The sequence below is a fragment of the Phocoena sinus genome, chromosome 18 (genome assembly GCF_008692025.1).
Source record: "Phocoena sinus isolate mPhoSin1 chromosome 18, mPhoSin1.pri, whole genome shotgun sequence".
Taxonomy (NCBI): Eukaryota; Metazoa; Chordata; class Mammalia; order Artiodactyla; family Phocoenidae; genus Phocoena; species Phocoena sinus.
The window spans coordinates 47,145,434-47,168,517 of NC_045780.1; the positions used below are offsets into that span (position 1 = coordinate 47,145,434).

At 36.6% G+C, this 23,084-nt stretch overlaps 1 protein-coding gene and 1 pseudogene across 5 annotated transcripts in view; both read left to right on the top strand.

Annotated features, from left to right (window-relative positions):
* The window catches only part of PIBF1 (progesterone immunomodulatory binding factor 1), a 212,087-nt gene that overhangs the window by 78,267 nt on the left and 110,736 nt on the right, over nt 1-23,084 (top strand). The gene's annotated exons all lie outside the window — the stretch shown is intronic.
* LOC116743158 lies at nt 10,029-11,687 on the top strand (annotated as a pseudogene).

Below are 23,084 nucleotides of genomic sequence, written 5' to 3' on the forward strand. Positions count from 1 at the left end.
TTATTCTTTAAAATGTTCTATTTGCCTATTGGTTTGTTTCATTTATATTGAAATAGTCTAGCCCCATGTTCTCAAATTTCTCTTGGCTTTTAAGCTGCTGTTCCATCTGACATATATTTGTCCACTTATATAGGATATCTCAAGCTGGTCTCATTACATCCTAAGTTACCACAATTGACTCTATTCCTTTCCTAATAAAGGCTTTGGAAATAGTAGTACATAATGTAGTGTACATGAAAGCATTAAGAAATTTATTGCTGAGGTGAAAAATATCTGTTCCTTCTCAGTCTAGACACAAACCTTTGAAAGGAACCGATAGGAAGCACCCACATTCGGATCACAATGTATGGATTTTGTTTTATCCACCTCTCATCTATCTTCCTTTTTCTTTATTAGGTATTGGTCTGATCTGACATTCCTTGCCCCACCAGAAACAATGGCCCAGGGTGTCCTTTAACCATTCATGGATAATTTGTTGCCTATAATTGGGCTTAAATGGCACTGCTAGTTCTGAAGTGATACACCTATTCTCCTCCACTTCAAAAGAATGTATCTTTTTTTTTTTTTGCCACATCTTATTTAATTATGAATAAATTCAGAGATGTGTGTTGTATTTATAATTGAACCATTCTGCATTCATGTTCTCAAACATAATATAAACTTAAGTCTCTAATATTCCCATTATTTTCCAGATGGGAAAGAAAAACCTCATGAAACTTGGAAAATAAATTTTTTTCAAAAGAATGTATCTTGAATATTTTTGTGCAGCGAGTCAAAATACACACATACACAAAGCAATTAGATATTCTTTTCTGTCAGCCTTTTTTTCTCAAAGAAGTGCTGGTGGCTTCTGTGGCCAAAAAGGATATTTACTCTATATCAGGAGAATTAATGATGGATGCCAATATTGTTAGCCTGCAAGTCCATGGGATAGAACATCTTTATACAGTAATAGACTAGAGTTATCAGCATATTTTGTTGTTTAGGTGGAACAATTGATGTAGAGAAGGCTGTTTTCATACCTACCGATTTAAACCTCTTCTCTCCTCAACCCTGAATAACTCTCAATGGCCGTCACTCTCAGGAGATCAATTGACTGTTGATCTTATAAAATCAAAGCTGTGCTCCAGCATTCTGTCTTAGTCCTTACTCTTTTTTAACTTCTTATTTCAAATTTCATGTGTACACAAAAGCTACAAGAATGATGCAAAGAATTCCTTTATATCTTTTATCTAAATTCACCCCTTTTTAACATTTTGCTACATTTGTTTTATCATTTTTATTCTCTCTCTCTCTTTCTCTCCCCTCACCCCACACATTATTTTTTTTCTGAATAGTTCAGTAGACTGAATGCATCATATACTCTTGCCTCTTCAAGGTTTATTTTCTAGGAGTAAGAATATTCTCTTATATAACCACAGTACACTTATCAAATTCAGGACAACATTGATAATAATACTTTTATCCATTTTTGTCAGTTGTCCGAATGATATCCTTTTATAACAATTTTTTTCTGGCACAGCATCCCGTCCAGAATTATGCTCTGCTTTTTGTTATCACGCCTCTTCAGTGTCTTTTAATCTGAAACAGTTCTTCAGTTTTTCTTTTCTATTTTGTTTTCATGACATTTGATTCTTTTTATGTTGGATCATATACACATATATGTCTTTTCCTTCTGGGATCTCTCCTACTCAGCTTTAACTGTCACTTTAGGGAATGATCAACAGTGTTTTTAAACTCAAACCATACCTTTCCTTGCGTTTTGTAAACTTGTATTTCCAACTACGTGATTGACATTTTTATCTCAGTGTTTTTCTGGGACTTTAAATTCAGTATTTGTGAAACAAACTCAGCTTCCTCTCACATGCACCCTTCCCAAGACAGAATGTGGGTTCAGCTGACTTCAAGTCAGTAAACTATACTGCCATTTTTAAGTCATTTCTGTTTGAACTTTCAGAATAATAATCCTTTCCCCTTGCTCCTGTGTGTAGGTTTGTCAAATTTCATAGCTTCTCCCCCTATAGTATCTCTAAAATCCTCTGCACTCCTGCTGGCAGTCATCCTGGGTCAGCTTCTCGTTACTTCTTGACTGGGGTCGTGCTGTAATTGTGTACGATAACCTCTCAATTCGTTGCTCCATCTTTCCCCCTTGCTTAATCCTCTTGCTCAGACCTTTTCTTCCTGCCATAGTTTTGCATCCTAACATCATCATTTGCCCAGACACTTGAACAAGAAAGCTGGTGGTTCACAACTACTTTTTTTCCTCACTCTCCTTCCTATTTATTCAACCAACAGGTTGTTTATTGATAACTGCCATGTGCCATTTGCTGTGCTAGATGTTGATGTACATAAATAAATCAATAAATGGGAGGTTGCCCCTGCTGAGAGTCAATTGAGGTAAATGGAAAATAAGCAAACAGATTCATAATTGTTATAATTATGTGTTTTGATGATTGCTATGAACTAGATTGTGTGAGGAGGAATAATGGCTCCAGCAGGGTATATCATGATAGGATAGTCCAGAAAGGCCTCTCTGAACACTTAAACTAAACAAATATCATGTTTTTTCTAATTCCTAAATATATCTAATCTTTTCCCACCTCTTAATCCCAGGTGCCACTGCTTTAGTCAAGTCTTTCTTTTCTCTTGCCTGAACTATTTATAATAGTCTCTGAACTATCTCACCGCTTTCAGTTTAGTCCTATTTTCATCACTTATTCTTCCAGGGTAATTGTTCTAAAACTCAGAACCCTAATTATGTCATTCAGCAGAATGGCGTCCATACAGCACACAGCTTAGCTCAGGGTCATTCACAGACTTCTGGCCTGTCTTCCCAGTTGCAGATACTTCTTTTGATTCTCCCCCATTTACTCAAGACAAACAGATCTCTTCAAGTTCTGTAAGTGTTTATATGGGTTCTTTGCTAGGAATGACCTTTTCTCTTCCCTTGCTCATGTATCTTACCATTCATCTACTAGGTAGATACCCATTCATTTGGTAAGAATGAAATCCATGATCATGTCTTCTATGCATACCTTAACTTCCTGTCAGAAATGCTGAAGTCTCTTCTCTCTGTTTTCTAGCATTATATTATAATTGTGTGTTTGTTTACAAGTCTTTCCTCTGAAGTATTGGGGGTTTTTTTGAAGTCAGAGATTTTCTCTTCCCCGTTTTTGCTTCTCTAGTAAGGTAAGGCCTCTACTCAGTGTCTTTGATGTAAGTAATTCTCAGTAAATATCAATTTCAGTTGATTAGAGCTTACCATGTTCATTTTGACTCACAACTTTCCATTATGAAGGCAGTTCAAGTGCTGAAAAGAGTGCCCAGGACTTGTCTTCATTTTACTGTATCAGTGGTTCCCAAATCTAGATGAATTTCAGTCACCTGGAGAGATTTTTTTTTTTGGAAGACGTATTTTTTTGCCTCCCTCTACTCCTAGTATCTAGTGTACTTCCTACAAAACCCCCCAAATAATCCTAAACTATCCATTCATCGAATATGTGTTTGAGAAACACGACAACAGCTTTTGAAAACACTTGTAAGCTATAAGTTCTAAAGAAATGCTAGTTATTACTATCTATCACTGTGCCCTTCTTGGTGCCTTAACCAGTAATCTCAAAGAAGATGTAAGCTTTTTCTCGAAGGCTAATGCCCTAAGTACCCTAAGATTTGAAAGAACTTTAGCAACTGTTGGTTATCTTATTAAAACATTGTTATCAGACCAAGGCCAGAAGACAGGAAATAAGCAAATGTGCCTATGCTCTGAAACACTGAAGAGGAAAGATTCTAGATCTATATACATCAGTAAACTTGAATGTAGCCCACTATGAACATTCTAAAACAGATCATTAAACAGATAGTGAGCATTTAGAAATAGAAATGGTGAAAACCAGAAGTCACCATTAGTTAACTATTAAGTCTTGACAAACTACTTTTACTTCTTTTTTTTTTTTTTTTTGAGGTATTTACTAGAATTTCTAGAGAAGAGTGCCAGTGATAGAAGGTATCTCAATTTCAGCAAAACATTTTATTAAGATTATCTTTGTAAAGACATGGAAATTGTGAAATTAATAACACTGTAAATAAGTGATGAATTGAAAGCAGTTTAAATATCAGTTTCAAAGAATGTTGATTAGTAGATCAACCTAGAGGGACATTACTGATGAAATGTTTACAGGCTTTTTACTTAATTCTTAACCTGCCATTGGTTAAATCATATTGGTTAAACCTAGATTTCTCAGTGAGCCCAGTGCGTAATTCTCTTCAAATTTCACACTTTAGACAGACTTTCATTCAGTAAATAAATTTAGTGAATCGTGCACCTTGTACCTGTCACGTACCCCATTTTGATATCCCTCTTTCCGTTCTCAGTGATTAACAGGGAAGTAACTATAAGTTAGCCAGTATTGCATAAAATCATAGGCTAGGAAACTCTGACCTATGATTTAAAGAAACATTTGTTTTTAAGGGAACTCTGAAATGTTAAATTGATGGAGGACTTCTAAAAATGAAGATTTTGTAAGAGCATTTTTAGGATTTTCTCTGTTTGAATATTATATGGATGAAAATAAAATGAAGAAGATACTCTCATCTCCATTGGAAACTAAGGGAAGCCTCAATATGGTGTCATAAATTTCAAAAAATTTTGGTCAGAAACCGTGTAACCAGAACACTCTACAATTCAGCAGGTAGAGTATAGTGAGGTGGATAGTATACAGAGGAAATTCTGCGCAGCTCCTGGAACTCTGCAGTAGAACTTTCTGTAATAATGGAGATATTCTTTATCTGCCCTATCCCATACAGTAGCCACCAGGCACGTTGGGCACTTGAAGTTTAGCTAGTGTAGCTGAGAAACTGAATATGTTTTATTTTAATTAACTTAAATTTAAATAGCTACTTGTGGCTTCAGGCTCTTATTATATTAGACAGCTTAGCCCTAAAGTGAAGGGGTAAAAGCTGGAAATTTCAACCTCTTTCTCCATTATATATCTGCAGGAATGCCAGGCTAGAGGAGAGCCTGTTTAGTTGTGCTGTATCTTTTTTCCTTTGGTGTGATTTAGATTCTCAACCAAGAGTGATGGGGTTTGTATTAAAGCAAACCAAATAGATGTAAAACAGATAAATTGCAGAGAATGCTTGCTGTTCCATAGGTTGAATGGGGGTTATGTAAAATCTGAGGGGTTATGATGAAATTTGTAGTCTAAACTGACTTTTTACAAATATGACTAACTCTCCCAGAAAGAGAAATAAATACAAAATATGAGAGAGAAGACTAGAACTATAAACTTCCAATCCCATAAACTTGACCATGGGTAAAAGTATTTGGAGAAAATACAAACATAAGCTTCCAGACTTGGAACCTCAGCTTTCTCCCCACCTTTAAGCAAGGAAATTGCTGACCAGATAATATTTTCCTAGTCCTCCAGTTCATTGGATAATGGAACAATCCAAACAATGTTTTGTTAAACAGGAAATAGGCAAAATGAAGTCTTGGCTAGAACTGCCTTCATTCAAAGATTATTAAGTGATGGGGTGGGGGGCGGTTCAGGGAAGACAAGTATGAGATATATGTAAATATTTTTTTAAGTGGAAGGAGACAGCAGGAGTCCTATAAAAGCTGCAGAAGATAAAGAGAACATTTTAAAAGATCTATGCTAGGAATCTAGAAAGATTTTATAGATTATAACCTATTCACAACTAAAAGAATTTAAGAAAGCACAGAACTCTTTGAAACCAAAGACTTTGCAAAAGAATAAGATAGAAGGTGACTGGCAAAGTTAAAGAAAAAGATTACATAGAAAAATGACATACAAGACTTACAAAGGAATTAAAGAGAAAAAGGGGGGTGTAGGGAGATCCAGAAAACTGAATTAAGGGAGGGTTTATAAAGCAGAAACAAATCAAAAAAAAGAAAAAGCAACAAAGAAGTGATGCAAATGGTTAGAGAGGAGGTATTAGACATGGAGAACAGGCAACACATATCCACATTCAGAAAATTAGTGTGTCAATGGAAGAAAACAAAATGAAAGAGGAAAAAAATATTTAGAGATACAATAAAAGAAAATTCTTTCTGAAATTTATCAGAACTCACCACATTCTGGGTGGTGTGAAGAGGATGGGAAATAGCAATGTATTAAATCCAATTGAAGTTATTGAATATGAACATTGAAGGAACATTATTAGAAGCATCTGGGCTGGATAAGTAAGTCATTTGCTAAGGAAAAATTGCAGGTTGAGCTTAAGTTTCTCCTCCATAACTTTATACTTTATTTATTCATTTAGCAGTATTTATGAACAACCTGCTTTAAGCAAGCACTTTAACACTGGGATTGAAGGTTTAACAGTGGTCTCTGTCTCAGTGGAATTTACGTTCCTATGATGTAAATCAACACATATAAATAAATGACAAAATAAAGAAGATAATTTTAGAAAGTAACAATTATTTGAGAGAAATAAAACAAGAGTGTGATTCAGGTAAGTGAGACTATGTGAGGGGTGACATTTTCTGCCTCCTGAGTGATGAAAACTCACTAGTCATGTGAGGACTCAGGAAGCCTCTTACCCATGTGGCATTCCTGAAAAACCTACTTGGAATGGTAACCTCACTAACCAAAGAATCAAAGAACTCATTAAAAAGAAAAAAAAAAAAACTCATGAATTGAGATGTCAAGGTATAAAAGAACTGGCAGTGAATATTTAATGTAAAATTAAATCTCAGTAACTATTGTCATTCTGCTTTCAAAACACATTGTAATCATAATTGTTATGGGGAAATTACAACATAAAAATAATAATTTAACATAAGTAGAGACAAAAATAGCAACTTGCAACTAAAATTAGAGAATTGACGGTAAGAGGAAATAGTGTGTATATAATATACTTAATATTGTATAATTATAATTTCCTCAAACTTCATAAGAATTAGTGGTTTTATGAAGAAATATCTATTTAAACATATTAGTCAGGAAACAAAACATTAATTAAACTGTAAACAGATGATATCCTGTGTATATTGCCAGAGGAGAGGGAAGAAAAAAGAAAGCACAGACCTTATAACAAAAGATAGATAACAAAGCAAACAACAAAGAAGCAAAACACAGAAAATATAAATTCTTAAGACGGCAGATGACCAATTGTGTCTTTTCTGACAACAGTTGTAAATGTGATGAACTCACTATTATACAAGAAAAGAAATACAGTTTGGGTCAAAAACTATATTCTTTTCACAATAATAAGTGACTCTGGATGTATAAAGATAAAAAAATGAAAAATAACACAGGATCTAAAACTCTTCTGCAATAAATATTTATTAAAATTTGTTTTAATAATTCAGGATCTTGAGACTCCCTTTGTCATGACTATATATGCACAACGAAATGCTCCAGAGCATTTATGCGTCGAATTTGCCACAGGGAAAGTGCTGATTGTCCCACTTACAGCCCACACCCAGACTGCTCACTGTTGCCAGGGATCATTTAAAACATGGTTTGAGGGTAGGGATAGTTTCTAGATAAAATTCCTAGATAAAGGGGGGTGCCAACAGTTACTATAATGCACTGTTTACTACACTTCCTGATCAATAAATAATTGATGAAATAGGAAATAAAGCTCAGAAAATTTAAACAAACTGGAATCATGTTGTTAATTCATAAGCACTTTTTCACTGAATTCAGCTTAAGGGTCACATGAAAGTTATATCAACGATACAGTTCAGTATGTGGCTTATTAATTAGCTTAGAGAGAATGTGTGGTAGTGAGATCAAGGTTTCAGGTCCATTCACCTTGCAGACCTTTTTTTTTTGCAAAGGTGGGTGGAGGGGGATGAGTGGGGACTATGATCTTTTCTAAATCTAGCCAGCTGCCTCAGAAATGTGTAATTTTGGGTCACAAGCAGAGAGAGTAGATAGAATCAGTACAAATATCTAAGTATTAAAAAGAACTCAAGTACATGTCCTCCTGGTGACTGATCAATAACGTTGTGTTTGTAAATGAAAGAAAACACTTTATTATATATCTGCACATTTTTTAAGATGCTTTCTTAGAAATCCAGAGTCATAGGTGGTCAGTCATTATGCATATGAATTGAATCACAGAGTGTGTGTGTGTGTGTGTGTGTGTGTGTGTGTGTGTTTGTACAGCTTTCTTTATAGGCTGCTGCTCTGTTGCTGAGGGGGAAATTTTCATAGATTTACATTTGGTAAATATATCCACGTCCAAAAAAAGATGTGTAAAATATTGGAATGCCAGCTGACTAAATCAACTCATAAAAACTTCAGTTAAAAGTAAGATATTTTCCACGATTATTTTAAAATATGATGTTTACTGGAAGGAAAGTCCAGAGAATTACCACAGTTGAAGTGTGAGTGTATTTCTCCCACTTGTAAATGAGCTCTTATTTCCTACAGTGCATATTCTGGTCCACAATGAGTCATTTTCAACATTTTTCAGTTTAACTCCTAATACATTTTTAAACTTGGCAGGCATATTTAGATGAACGTTACTTCCAGTTTTAGAGACTGCTTCTAAATTATACTTCAGTACTGCAGTCATTATGAAAAGTTCTTTCAGTAAAAAGGAAACAGGATTGATTGGAAGTGTATGTTTTGAGGAATAAAAAAATGGTTGCCATGAATAAAAATCAGATAGTTAAGCTTTTAAAAATTTTGTTACTACATAAACCCTCTTAATATTATATTAAAAAGTTGTAGTATAAGGTTCTTTTTATTGATAGAAGATACTTAAGAAAAAATAAGATTTATTCTAGATAATAAAGTTAATATTTATTGATCTCTTACTATGCCTAGCACTTTTGTGTGTTAACTTTTTTAATACCCATATAATAGGTAGTAGTTTAGTTTCTATAAACCATTCAGGCTTTTTTTCTATTATAGTGCATGGAGCCTAATACATTTCTGGACATATAACTGGTGCTACATGAATGTTTGTAAAAGCTAATACTTTATGGAGAATTTTACATATTGCCAACTCTTAATAAGTATTTAATAATTACCTTTTATAAATTTATGCAATCCTGTAAATCTTATGAATCTTCTGGCAGATTTCAGTTGACCAAGCTGTCCATTGTTAACGATTTTAATATCTTAATTTTTATCATAATGATGTTTACACTGTGCCTTACTCTTTTTAACACTTTATTTTGTATTTAATTTAATTTATTGTTTTTGGCTGTGTTGGGTCTTCGTTGCTGCACGTGGGCTTTCTCTAGTTGCGGTGGGCAGGGGCTACTCTTCGTTGCAGTGCATGGACTTCTCATTGCGGTGGCTTCTTGTTGTGGAGCATGGCCTCCTAGGCACATGGGCTTCAGTAGTTGCAGCACACGGGCTCAGTAGTTGCGGCACGTGGGCTCAGTAGTTGTGGCGCACAGGCTTAGTTGCTCCGTGGCATATGGGATCTTCCCAGACCAGAGATCGAACCCGTGTCCCCTGCATTGGCAGGCAGATTCTTAACCACTGCACCACCAGGGAAGTCCGTAACACTTTAAAGATTCCCAAAAGTTTAGAGTTGGGAAAAACTTAGAGGTTATTGAAAACAGTCCACCCATTTAGCAGATGAGGAAACAAAATCCAAAGAGGTTATCTGACTTGTCCTGAGTTACACTTACTAGGAGCAGGGCTAGAAGTAGATACACGTTCTCTTTGTTCCCATCCAAGTTGTTCGTTCTGCCACACAATTGTGTCCTTCCATCAGTAAACAGTAAACAACATATGAAGCACAACATGTGTGATGTTAAACAACATCAATAGGTACATCTTTTGCTCTCCAGTATGCATATTAAAAACAACAGGCTCTTCTCTTCCCGTCTGAGGTGGCAGCTGGCTCCCTCTTCGCCAGCTCCATTTTCTCTCTGCTCCTGCTTCACTTTTCCCTCGGGCTGGCCCGGCCTGAGCGCTTCTGCCCGCCTCCTCAGGGTGGCCGCCTAGCCCCTGACCCCTGGAGTGCTACACCTTCTCCTTTCTCTGGGCTTCAGTCTGCACCCAGCCCCTCCGTCAATGAGGAGTACATGATCATGCTGGGCACTGGCCTGATGGAATGTATCCTGTCAGGTATAATGTCAGTGAATGGAAAGAAAGTTCTTCACATGGATAGAAACCCATATTAGGGAGGAGAGAGTGCATCATCTGTAACACCACTGGAAGATTTATACAAAAGATTTAAAATACCCGGAGCACCACCGGCATCAATGGGGAGAGGAAGAGACTGGAATGTTGACTTCATTCCCAAGTTCCTTATGGCAAATGGTCAGCTGGTTAAGATGCTGCTTTTTACACAGGTCATTCGCTATCTGGATTTCCAAGTGATTGAAGGGAGCTTTGTTTATAAAGGAGGAAAGATCTACAAGGCTCCTTCCACTGAAGCAGAAGCTCTGGCATCTAGCCTAATGGGGCGTTTGAAAAACGTCGATTCAGAAAATTCCTGGTGTATGTTGCCAACTCTGATGGGAACGATCCTAGAACTTTTGAGGGCGTTGATCCTAGGAAGATGGCAATGAGAGAGGTGTATAAGAAATCTGACTTGGGCCAAGATGTTATAGGTTTTACTGGTCATGCGCTGGCACTTTACAGAACTGATGACTGTTTATATCAACCATGTGGTGAAACCATTAACAGGATTAAACTTTACAGTGAGTCTTTGGCAAGATATGGCAAAAGCCCATACCTTCATCCACTCTACAGCCTTGGATAACTGCCACAGGATTTTCACAGCTAAGTGCTATTTACAGAGGTACATACGTGCTGAATAAACCAATTGAAGAAATCATTATGCAAAATGGAAAAGTGATTGGTGTAAAATCTGAAGGAGAGATTGCTCGCTGTAAGAAGCTCACCTGTGATCCCATCTACTCCATCATCTTTGATCGAGTAGAGAAAGCAGGCCAGAGACTTCCCTGGTGGTCCAGTGGTCAAGAATTCACCTTCCAATACAGGGGATGCGAGTTAGATCCCTGGTCGGGGAACTAGGATCCCACATGACGTGGGGCAACTAAGCCCACGCGCCGCAACTACTGAGCCTGAGCCTACTCTCTCTGGAGCCCGAACGCCACAACTAGAGAACCCGAACACCACAATTACTGAGCCCATGTGCCATAACTAGAGAGAAGCCCATGCACTGCAGCAAAGGATCCTGCATGCCACAGAGAAGATCCCACGTGCCACAGCTAAGACCCAACACAGCCAAATAAATAACTATTAAAAAAAAAGAAAAGAAAATTGGGCCAGGTGATCAGAGTCATCTGGATCCTCAGCCACCCCATCAAGAACACCAACAATGCCAGCTCCTGCCAGATCATTATTCCACAGAACGAAGTCAACCAGAAGTCAGATATCTATGTCTGCATGATCTTCTCCGCGCACAACGTGGCAGCACAGGGCAAGTACATTGCCATCGCTAGCACAACGGTGGAGACCAAGGAACCCGAGAAAGAAATCAGACCAGCTCTGGAACTCTTGGAACCAACTGAGCAGAAATTCGTTAGCATCAGTGACTTCCTTGTACCAAAAGATTTGGGAACAGAGAGCCAGATCTTTATAACCCGTACATATGATGCAACAACTCACTTTGAGGTGACCTGTGATGACATTAAGGGCATCTATAAGAGGATGATGGGATCTGAGTTTGACTTTGAGGAAATGAAGCAGAAGAAAAATGACATGTATGGGGAAGACTGACAGTAGTACATGTTGCCAACTAATTAGGACAAACTTAAAATTTGGCAAATGATGCATATTGTATGAAATCAATATTGTAAGGCCTGCTTTTGTAATCAAAACTGAGAGATTGCAGAGCACCATACCAGTAAATATTCCTCCCCTTTCTAATATCATGTATTAACTTGTTTTCATGGAGTGGCTCTTCAGAATTGGCAGGTTCCCACATTCTGTTCAATTTAACCGATACCAGCTTATTTTTTCTAGTGAAGAATCAGTTTTAAAACGTCATACTGATACAGAGAACTTGATATAGTATTTGTATCTTTTAATCAGTGTAACCTTTACAGTTATGAGCTTCTGCTGCTCGAGAGCTGGGTCAGTACAGTTTGCGTGCCATCTGTCCTCTGGGCATTAAGGAGATTCAGAATCGAATGTTCCATAATCAGGGATAGCATCCCTCATTCCTCCCCACCCCTTTTCATTTACATCACGTGTTATAACAGTGCCCAGGCAGCACAGCCACAAGCTTGGTTTATGTGGGCCTCCAATTCTAACCAAACTCCAGACTTTGAGAGTCATTTTGGAGGAAGCCTCTGTGCAGTGTTTTAACCTAATAAAATTGATGAGAGCAGAGGGAAGAGAAACCTATCATAAAGCAGGTAAATGTAGAGCTTCTTTTGTGTCCCAGGTGTGACTCCTTCAATGGACCAAACTGCAACGCAGTATTTATTTGACAGAGCCTCTGCTTCAACGATGTCTGTCTCACAGTGGCTCCGAATGATTTCTGTACTGCAAAATGAAGCCGAACTCTGGAAACCAAAACAAAACAACAGCAACAAAATTCACAATGAAACTGTATTAATTTCCTGTGGTTGCCATAATAAATTACCACAAATTTGGTGACTTAAAACAACAGAAATTTATTCTCTCATAGTCTGGAGGCCAGAAGTCTGAAACCAAGATGTCTGTAGGGCCATGCTCCCTCCACAAGCTCTAGGGGCAATCTGTTCTTTGCTTCTTCCATCTTCTGGGGCTCCAGGCATTCCTTGCTTTCCTTGGCTTATGGCCACATCACCTCCAGTCTCTGCCCCCGTCTTCACATCATCTTCTCCCGTGTATGTGTTTTATAAGGACAAATGTGATTGTATTCAGAACCCACCCAAATAAACCAGGACAGGTTCTTCTTCTCAAGGTATTTAATTTAATCACATCTGCAAAAAACCTTTTTCCGTGTAAGGTAATATTTACAGGTCCTAGGGATTAGAACATGGACATATATTTTGGGGAGGGACCACCATTCAACCCACTCCATATGCCTTTTAAGTCATTTGAATTAGTATTTATTCAGATCCTCCAATCGGAATATGATTTTATTTTTAAGTTATCCAACCAGAACTTTTTAAGGTATCAGCGAATTTTAGGAGTTATTAAAATTCTATAAAGTTAGATTATCTTTTCAACCTACTAACTTGACATTTAGCAAATTACTTGCTCTTGAGCAAATGGCACCTTAAAGATATCTAGACTCTGTACCATATAATGTTGTGGCATATTTATTATGGATTAAAAGACATCCTACATGACTTTTAGTAACATATTTTAAGAACATCATGGCAATGACATTAAGGGTTAAAGAAATAGAGTTGGACGTTTTCAACAGAAACAGTGTAAAAATCTAGCTTTAAGCTAAGCTATATTAACTTCGTTTAGACCGTATAATTGCTTTCTTCTATATAGCGATTGAATTTTGCTTTACTCTATTTAAGATTCAATAAGTAAGATCTTGAATGCTTTAATAATATAATGACTTTCACGTTTTATTTTTGTTCTACTTATTTTTTTCAATCAGCAAACTTTTAGCCCTTCCTGGTTTTAATAAATGTATGTGTAACCTGTTTATTTCTATGGCATATGCCAGATATATGATCATTTAGTTTCTCCTTCTGTAGAAATCATTGTTACTAGACATGAAGAAATTCCAGAAATCATTGTTACCAGATGTGAGAATATTCTCAATTCCTTTTATCCATTAAAGTGTCTTACTTGTAAATGAAAGAAGAAAACGTAACTGATATTTTACATAATACTGTGCATCACAAAACTAAATGATATTTATTATACAGTTTTAAGTTCTCAGTAAATGTTAACTATTATTATTTGTTCTCATCATCCAGTTAGTTGACTTTTAAAGTTCAGTTGTGTCTGTTCTCTATTCAGTACGATAAAGATAAAGGGTTAGGAGCAGTCTCTGACACAATCTAGTAAAACTATTTCATGCACATGGATAACTGGACTTGTTACAAGCCTCTCTGAAGAAGGGATCCCTTTCCTCAACTTACTGTTTATTTTAATTATTAGTAATTTACTGTTGGGATTTCCCTTGCATTGTTGTGAGTTTTAAAATATATATCCATGTATTTTTTAAATGGATCTTTTTAGCTTAAAGGCAATGTGTTTTTATTTTACAAATGAAAAGTCTAATCTGTGTATTTGTTAAAAGTAGGAAATGAGTTAATGGGTCTTCAAACAGTGAAACTTAACTGACATCCACATACCTATTATTAGAATTCAGATGTTTCCTCCTAATTCACTGGGACCCCAAATATGAACTTCTATTAGCTAGAATATTCATAGATACTCCAAATGTGATGATGCCTACCATTTCTAAAATTCCTTTTGTCCAAAATCACAGATGGAAAATGCCCAAAAGAATGCATCTCCCAGCCTCCAGGCAAGGGTGCACCCAGATCATTCTAGTCAGATAGACTGTCCATATGTAAACCTGTAAAGGAACTCATATACCTGTAAATGACAATGAAATGTTAGCTTTGAAATTGTTTTTTAAAGTAGTTTACAGGAAAATCAAGGTATGGTTAATAGCCTGTCATTTATGAGAATGGAATGTTCTGTATGTTGCTACCACAGGACATGTCTGTTCTTACTCACTTCTCAACTTTTGCCATTGGTTAAACTGTGCATTGATCCAGAAATAAGTCAACATGTTTTAATGGGAAGTGTGTTATTAAATTCAATCATTTGTATATAGTAAGCATTTTTTTTTGGACCCCAAATAGCACTTGTAAAATATAAATCAGGTTGTTTAACTAAAGTGCTGGTCTCTAATTTTTGAAAATTAAAACTATGAACTGAATGCTTCTAAAGGAAAACAGTTTTTTAGCCAGTTTTCCATGTTGCTAGCTACTCTACATTTATATGTGTTATCCAGTATAGTAAATAATGCCTCTTTTCATTATAGAAACCACCCCTTGCCCACCACTATCAATAGCTCCCTTAGATATTAAGCATTACACTTATAAGAAATTGTAAGCTCTAACAACCTTTCTGCAGGCTTATGTACCAGTTCTCATCCCACAGATTTTAAGCACTACATTTACAAATTAAGGTATACCAAGACATAGCTAAAGTTTATGACTTCTTAAACCATACATATGTCTTTGATGATAGAGAGCACTAGAGAAATGTTGAACTAATGGCTCAAACTTTTTATAAGCTTTCAATAAAAAGAACAGCAATAGTAATTCTTGGGGTTCATTTGAATAGAACTATGAAAAAGGTATCTAACTTCTTGCTTTTTATGAATTTTATTTATAAAAATTATGGTAGGGCTTCCCTGGTGGTGCAGTGGTTGAGAGTCCGCCTGCCGAAGCAGGGGACACGGGTTCGTGCCCCGGTCCGGGAGGATCCCACATGCCGCGGAGCGGCTGGGCCCGTGAGCCATGGCCACTGAGCCTGCGCGTCCAGAGCCTGTGCTCCACAACGGGAGAGGCCACAACAGTGAGAGGCCCGCGTACCGCAAAAAAAAAAATATATATATATATACACACATATATATATATATAATTTTATAAACACTTCTAAGAATTTTTAGTTGCCAATACTATCTGATAGGTGTTACAAATTTATACCTACATAATTGTACCTAAAGTAAAATTCCATACAGCTAAACTCATTTTCCTTGATCATTTTAAAATAGAACCTAGTGGAAATTAATTGCCATGACTGCCTCTTCCCTGTGAGAATTTGAGTATCCATCGCACAATTCTATGAAATGTTCTCTGCCTCCCTCGTTTCTTTAATATGCGGATGAACTTAAGGCTTCCTTCCTGTCAATTCCAAATGTTTAACACTGCTTGCCTTATTTCCTTTTATTTTAAATGGGAGCCAACATCATGAACTCCGTACTTTACAATGAACCTCAGAAAGCAGAAGAGAAACATATCTCTCCCCATAGTTTCAGAGGAGAATGTGGAGAAAAATACGTTATGCTGTGCTCAGATTTCTCTTTGGTGGAGTGTGAACTATGATAACAGTAATAGGGAGGTAAAATCTCTCTCTGAATTTTTCTTATGCTGGGCTAGAAAGTATTCAACTCAATATACATTGAACCTTTGTGCATAACACTGTAGAAGAAAAAAAACTTAAAATATGATTTTTGTTTCCAAAGAGCAGAAAGAATAAATGTATATATATATTTATATTTATATTTTAAAGCAAAATGTTCTCTATCTTAAGGAGTCTATACTGGTCTATGAATGTCCCTATCTATTTTAAAGGAGTATCGGGAATGACCTTTTAGAGGAGGTGGTCTATGAAACAAGCATCTGAAGTATGAATTGTGATATGCAGATCTGAGAGAAGGGCAGTCCCAAAACTTTATAAACCTTCCTAAATGTAGGAGAAAAAAAAAGTGAAGAATTGTCAGGAAACAGCAGATAATTCAGTCAACTGATTTGGAGTGTACAGTTAGGTAGAGAATATAAATAATTTCATATTCTGGTAGGCCTGAAATGTCAGAATAAAGAGCTTATATTTCTTCAGTGAGCAATGAGGGGTGTTGTGATAAAAATCATTTTAGAGAATTAACTTGGCAGTAATATATCTATATAGATATATTTTATATATATATATTATATATACTTCTACATATATATATTCAGAGTAATTCAAGATACCATGAATAGGAGCACCTGAAGCTCAGGTGACATGTAACCATGGCCTCAATTGGTGTGATGGCATAGGGAATAGATGGGAAAATTGGTTTTAGAAATACAGCTGGGGGATGGTGACTTTTGGAGATTTTTATACCCTGCTCTCTACTCACCACGCTCCCTTTCCTAGAGAAAAGAAATTTCTACTATGTTTGGATCCTATTCCAAGACATTGTTCGGGCCATGTTTCTAGTTGGGTAGTCTCTAGCAAAAAGGTCAAAATCATGAGGACAGCTTGCTCTTCCGCTTCCTCTTTTCCTGTGACTAGAAAAACAGGGTTGGAGATCACTTGCAATTTTCAGCCTTTGGCAGTATATATGCGCTGATGTATATAGTCTTCAGAAGCTAGCCCATGTTAAGATGGGACTGGGGCTTAATGGCCTCTCTTAAACCTATCTCATTCTCCATCCACATCTAGCAGAGACCTCTGAATTGGGGTTTTCACTATGAGCCCAGCAAATAACATAGTCATAATTTTATTTCCCATTTGCTCCTGGCCTCTTTGCACCTGTCTTTTTCAAGAACATCATGCTGAGGGTGCATTAATGCATTTAATGGAGCATTAAATATTTCTTGGATTTCCCCAAATATTCTCTAATAGTACCCAATCCCACTATCTTCACAAACAAGTGGATCCTACGGTCTGCACATGTTAGAGGCAATATAATTTATGTTTCAGATTACTGTTTCTGGACGTAGATTGCCTAGCTTATGATACTGGCTCTATTGTTACTGGGTGCATGCTTTAGGAAAGATATTTAACCTCTGTGTCTCAGTTTCCTCATCTATAAAATGAAGACAGTAATAGTAACTTAACTCATAGAATTGTTGTGAAGACTAAATTAGTGTTTGGCATAGAGTTTGTCACATAATCAACATTAAACAGTAGCTATCGTGGTTATTAAGGACTCAGTAACTGACTAGATTTGAAAGTATGTTTGGGGCAGTTATCAGTGGTTCCTACAAAAGTTTGGATAGTGGAGTTGACAATGATTTCATACAGAAATAAGACTTTCTGAAAGCAGAGGTGATTCATGGATGAATGAAGGTTATGATATTGATTTAGGACTTGTACTTGAAGTTCTAACACACCATTGACATAATAAAAATATGGTAAATAAATGGGACTAAGGAACTCAAGCCTGGGAGAAAGATCAGGCCTGTAAGATAAAAATTTTGGACACGTCAACATTGCTGGAACTTGTACTAAGAACTGTGACGTTTGGGAAGAGATTTAATAAGTGCTAAATACTTTCTGTGGGTTAGATACTGTGCCAAATGCTTTGAGAGTTTTTTTCCTTCCTTGATTAATTTTTTTTCTCAATTTCTGTTATTTCTCACAAATGCTAATCTTTTTAAGTGAGGAAATTAAGGCTGAAGGAGGTTGTTTTCTTAAAATGTCATAGCTGAAATCTACAAGCAAGCAATTAAACTAATGTAACTTTAGCAAGATTACAGAATACAGGGTCATCATGAAAAAAGTCAATTGTATTTCTGTATACTAGCAATAAGCAGTTGAAAATTTTGAAAATTAAAAGTTTTTTAATACTATCTGTAATAGCATCAAAAATACTAAGTATTTAAGGATTAAATTAACAAAATATGAAGCAAGTACACGACACTGAAAACTAGTAAATATTGTTGAGAAAAAGTAAGGTAGACCTAAATAAGTAGAGAGACACATCACATTTATAGATTGGAACACTGAATATTGCTAAAGTGTCAGTTGTCCCCAAAGTGATGAATAGATTCAGTGCAATCATGATGAAAAATTCAACAGGTATTTTGTAGAAAATGAGAAAGTAATCTAAAATTTATATGGAAATGTACAGGACCCAGAATATCCAAAATATATATATATTTTTTTTTGCGGTACGCGGGCCTCTCACTGTTGTGGCCTCTCCCATTGCGGAGGACAGGCTCCAGATGCGCAGGCTCAGCAGCCATGGTTCACGGGCCCAGCCACTCTGCGGCATGTGGGATCTTCCCGGACTGGGGCACGAACCCGTGTCCCCTGCACCGGCAGGCAGACTCTCAACCACTGCGCCACCAGGGAAGCCCTATCCAAAATAATTTTTAAGAGATGAAAGTACCAGGATAATTCAATAAGGAATTACATAGTCTTTTCAACAACATGCTAGAATGTTTTGATATCCATACGCAAAAATACTACACCTCAACCCTTACCTCAAACAAAATATAAAAATTAATTTATAATCATTCATAGATCTAAATATAAGGACAAAAACTAGAAAAAAAACATAAGAGAAAAATCTTATTAACTTTGGGTTTATCAAAGAGTACATAAATAGGACACAGAGTGAAGCATGAAGAAAACACTTCTTAAATTGGACTTCATCAAAAAAGAAATTTTTGCTCTTCTGATAAAAAAGGAAAAGGCAAGACACAGACTTAGGGAAAATATTTGCCAAAAATGTATCTAATAAAGGACTTGTATCCAGAATGCTTACAACTTAAGATAAGCATTCCAATTTTTAAGAAAAAAGGCGGGGGGGGGGGGGGGGGGGCGGTGTCCAAGATTTGAATAGACATTTCATGAAAGAAGAAATGCAAATAACCAATAAGCAAAAGAAAAGATGCTCAACATCATCAGTCATCAGGAAAATGAAAACAAAAACCACAATTAAATACCACGACAACCAGAATTCTACAATCTAGAATGGCTAGTTTTTAAAACACTGTTGTTACCAGATGTTGACAAGATTGTGGATTAGCTGGAGTATCCATACATTGCTGGTACAAATGCAGAACAGTACAGTCACTTTGGAAAACAGTTTGGCAGTTTTTTATAAAGTTAAACATTAACTTACTATGTGATTCAGCAGTCCCTGCTTCTGGTTGTTTACCCAAGAGAAATAAAAACATGTGTCCACACAGGACCTGTCTGTAAATGTTTATAGCAGCCTTATCATAATGGTCCAAAACTGAAAACAACCCAAATACTCATCAGATAGTGAATGAATGAACAAATTTTGGTATATTCATAATATGTAAAACTACTCAGCAAGAAAAAGAAACCAGCTACTCAACATACAATAACATGGGTGAATCTTTTAAAACTCATTATGTTGAATGAAAGAAGGCAGTTACAAAAGGCTACATACTGTTTGATTTCATTTTTGTGACACTCTAGAAAAGACAAAACTAATGACAGATGGTCAGTCACCAAGAGCCAGAGGTAGCTAGGTTAAAAATATTGACTTCAAAGTAGCACAGAGAATTTGGGGGTTTGATGGAAATGTTCTGTATCATGATCGTGGCCATGATTATATGACTATAAACATTTGTTGAAACTCATAGACTTATATGCTCAAAATTGGTGAACTTTATGTATGTAAATTACATCCCAATAAAGCTGGGTTTCTTTGAGTGATTAAAAAAGGTATAGCCAATGGGTGCTTGTGCCAGTATTCAAATTTATTTCTCTACTTTATGGCCGGGGTGGGAACGTCAGACAAAAAATAATTGAAAGTTGGGAAGCAGAAGAAACCTTTGCTGGATAGATAACTGATCTTAGTAAAGAGGAAGTCGTCAAAGGAGAGTGAAGAGGGCTCTGAATGTCTTAATAAAAGACAGCAATTTTTGGAACACGCAGTGCAGAGAATATAATAGTCTAAGAGATATGAATAAGTTTATTCCAAGCAGCAGTAAGAGCCAGGTCATGGACTTCGTTAGCATGTTGTCAGTAATGTTCCAGAGCTTCTAATCAGAGGTTGACAATTCAAATCAGAGCCAAACCAAATCTAGCCTGCCATCTGTTTTAGCACAACCTGCAAGCTAAAAATGGTTTTTATATTCTTTAATTATTAGAAAAAAATCAGAATATGTCATGACATTTGAAAATTATGAAATTCAAATGTTAGTGTCCATAAATAAAGTGTTATTGGAACACAGTACACACATTAGCTTATGGATCATCTATGCCTCCTTTCATGCTACAACTGCACAAAGCCTAAAGTTTTTGCTCCTGGACCTTTACAGAAGAAGTTTGCTGATTCCTCATCTAAAGCATTTACGCCAGCTTTTCAGGAGCTTCCACAAGTAGCAGTGGTCATTATCCACCTCCTTCTCTGCGGCCATTCCCAGGTCTGAGTAGGCGGGTCACCGTTTGTGGACTGCTTCCTGGAGATCAGCATGCTTTTCCCAGTACATCTCTTTAGCTGGGCAAATGAAAAATTATTTGACTTTGAAGACATAGTTCTGTGTCTTGGTAAGGATAACATTCTACTAACTGGAAAAAAAAATCAAGTTCTATGCTTCCAAAATTTCTATATTTCAAGTAATTAGAACATCTTATGATTCATGTGAAACATGATGAGACATGTAGGCCAGATTGAAAGATGGAACTGCTTGGACAGGAAAGCATGTAAGGTCACCTATCGTTTTACCCATGACAGCCCTTTTTTAAAAAATTTTTATATAAAGTGTCTGGCAATCTTGAGTCTTTAATTTCATTCAATAAATACTTAGTGTTTGCTGTACCAGCAGTTTTAAGCATTTTACTAATATTAGTTCATTTAATCCTCATAACATGATGATATTACTATAATTATTCACATTTTATAGCTATGGAAACTGAGACATAGGTAGAAAGGGGATGGTGTGGACCCACACAGTCTGGCTTTAGAATCCTTGCTTGATTTAGTTATATGTAAATATTTAAAATTACATTATGTAAAAGAATGCTTCAGTCTCATTACATGAATCTTCAATATCACTTGAGGCACTTTTTTAATTAAAACAATTAAAATAGTTTTCCAAAACAAGTCATCTTCACTGCTTTTTTTTTATACAGCAGGTTCTTATTAGTCATCAGTTTTATACACATCAGTGTATACATGTCAATCCCAATCTCCCAATTCATCCCACCACCACCCCCAACACCCCGCCACTTTCCCCCCTTGGTGTCCATATGTTTGTTCCCTACATCTGTGTCTCTATCTCTGCCCTGCAGACTGGCTCATCTGTACCATTTTTCTAAGTTCCACGTATATGTGTTAATATACGATATTTGTTTTTCTCTTTCTGATTTACTTCACTCTGTATGACAGAATCTAGATCCATCCAGGTCTCTACAAATGACCCAGTTTCATTCCTTTTTATGACAAATATTCCATTGTATATATGTACCACATCTTCTTTATCCATTTGTCTGTCGATGGGCATTTAGGTTGCTTCTGTGACCTGGCTATTGTAAATAGTGCTACAATGAACATTGAGATGCATGTGTCTTTCTGACTTATGGTTTTCTCTGGGTATATGCCCGGTACAGGGATTGCTGGGTCATATGGTAATTCTATTTTTAGTTTTTTAAGAAACCTCCGTACTGTTCTCCATAGTGGCTGTATCAATTTACATTCCCACCAACAGTGCAAGAGGGTTCCCTTTTCTCCACACCGTCTCCAGCATTTGTTGTTTGTAGATTTTCTGATGATGCCCATTCTCACTGGTGTGAGGTGATACCTCATTGTAGTTTTGATTTGCATTTCTCTAATAATTAGTGATGTTGAGCAGCTTTTCATGTGCTTCAAGGCCATCTGTATGTCTTCTTTGGAGAAATGTGTATTTAGGTCTTCTGCCCATTTTTGGATTGGGTTGTTTGTTTTTTTAATATTGAGCTGCATGAGCTGTTTATATATTTTTTTTTTTTATTTTTATTTTTTTTTTATTTTTTTATTTATTTTTTTTTTTGCGGTACGCGGGCCTCTCACTGTTGTGGCCTCTCCCGTTGCGGAGCACAGGCTCCGGACGCGCAGGCCCAGCGGCCATGGCTCACAGGCCCAGCAGCTCCGCGGCATGTGGGATCCTCCCAGACCGGGGTACGAACCCGTGTCCCCTGCATCGGCAGGCGGACTCTCAACCACTGCGCCACCAGGGAAGCCCCTGTTTATATATTTTTGAGATTAATCCTTTGTCCGTTGATTCGTTTGCAAATATTTTCTCCCATTCTGAGGGCTGTCTTTTCGTCTTGTTTGTAGTTTCCTTTGCTTTGCAGTCTTTTAAGTTTCATTAGGTCCCATTTGTTTATTTTTGTTTTTATTTCCATTACTCTAGGAGGTGGATCAAAAAAAAATCTTGCTGTGATTTATGTCAGAGTGTTCTTCCTATGTTTTCCTCTAAGAATTTTATAGTGTCCAGCCTTACATTTAGGTCTCTAATCCATTCTGAGTTTATTTTTGTGTGTGGTGTTCGGGAGTGTTCTAATTTCATTCTTCTACACATACCTGTTCAGTTTTCCCAGCACCAGTTACTGAAGCTGCTGTCTTTTCTGCATTGTATATCCTTGCCTCCTTTGTCATAGATTAGTTGACCATAGGTTTGTGGGTTTATCTCTGGGCTTTCTATCCTGTTCCATTGATCTATGTTTCTGTTTTTGTGCCAGTAC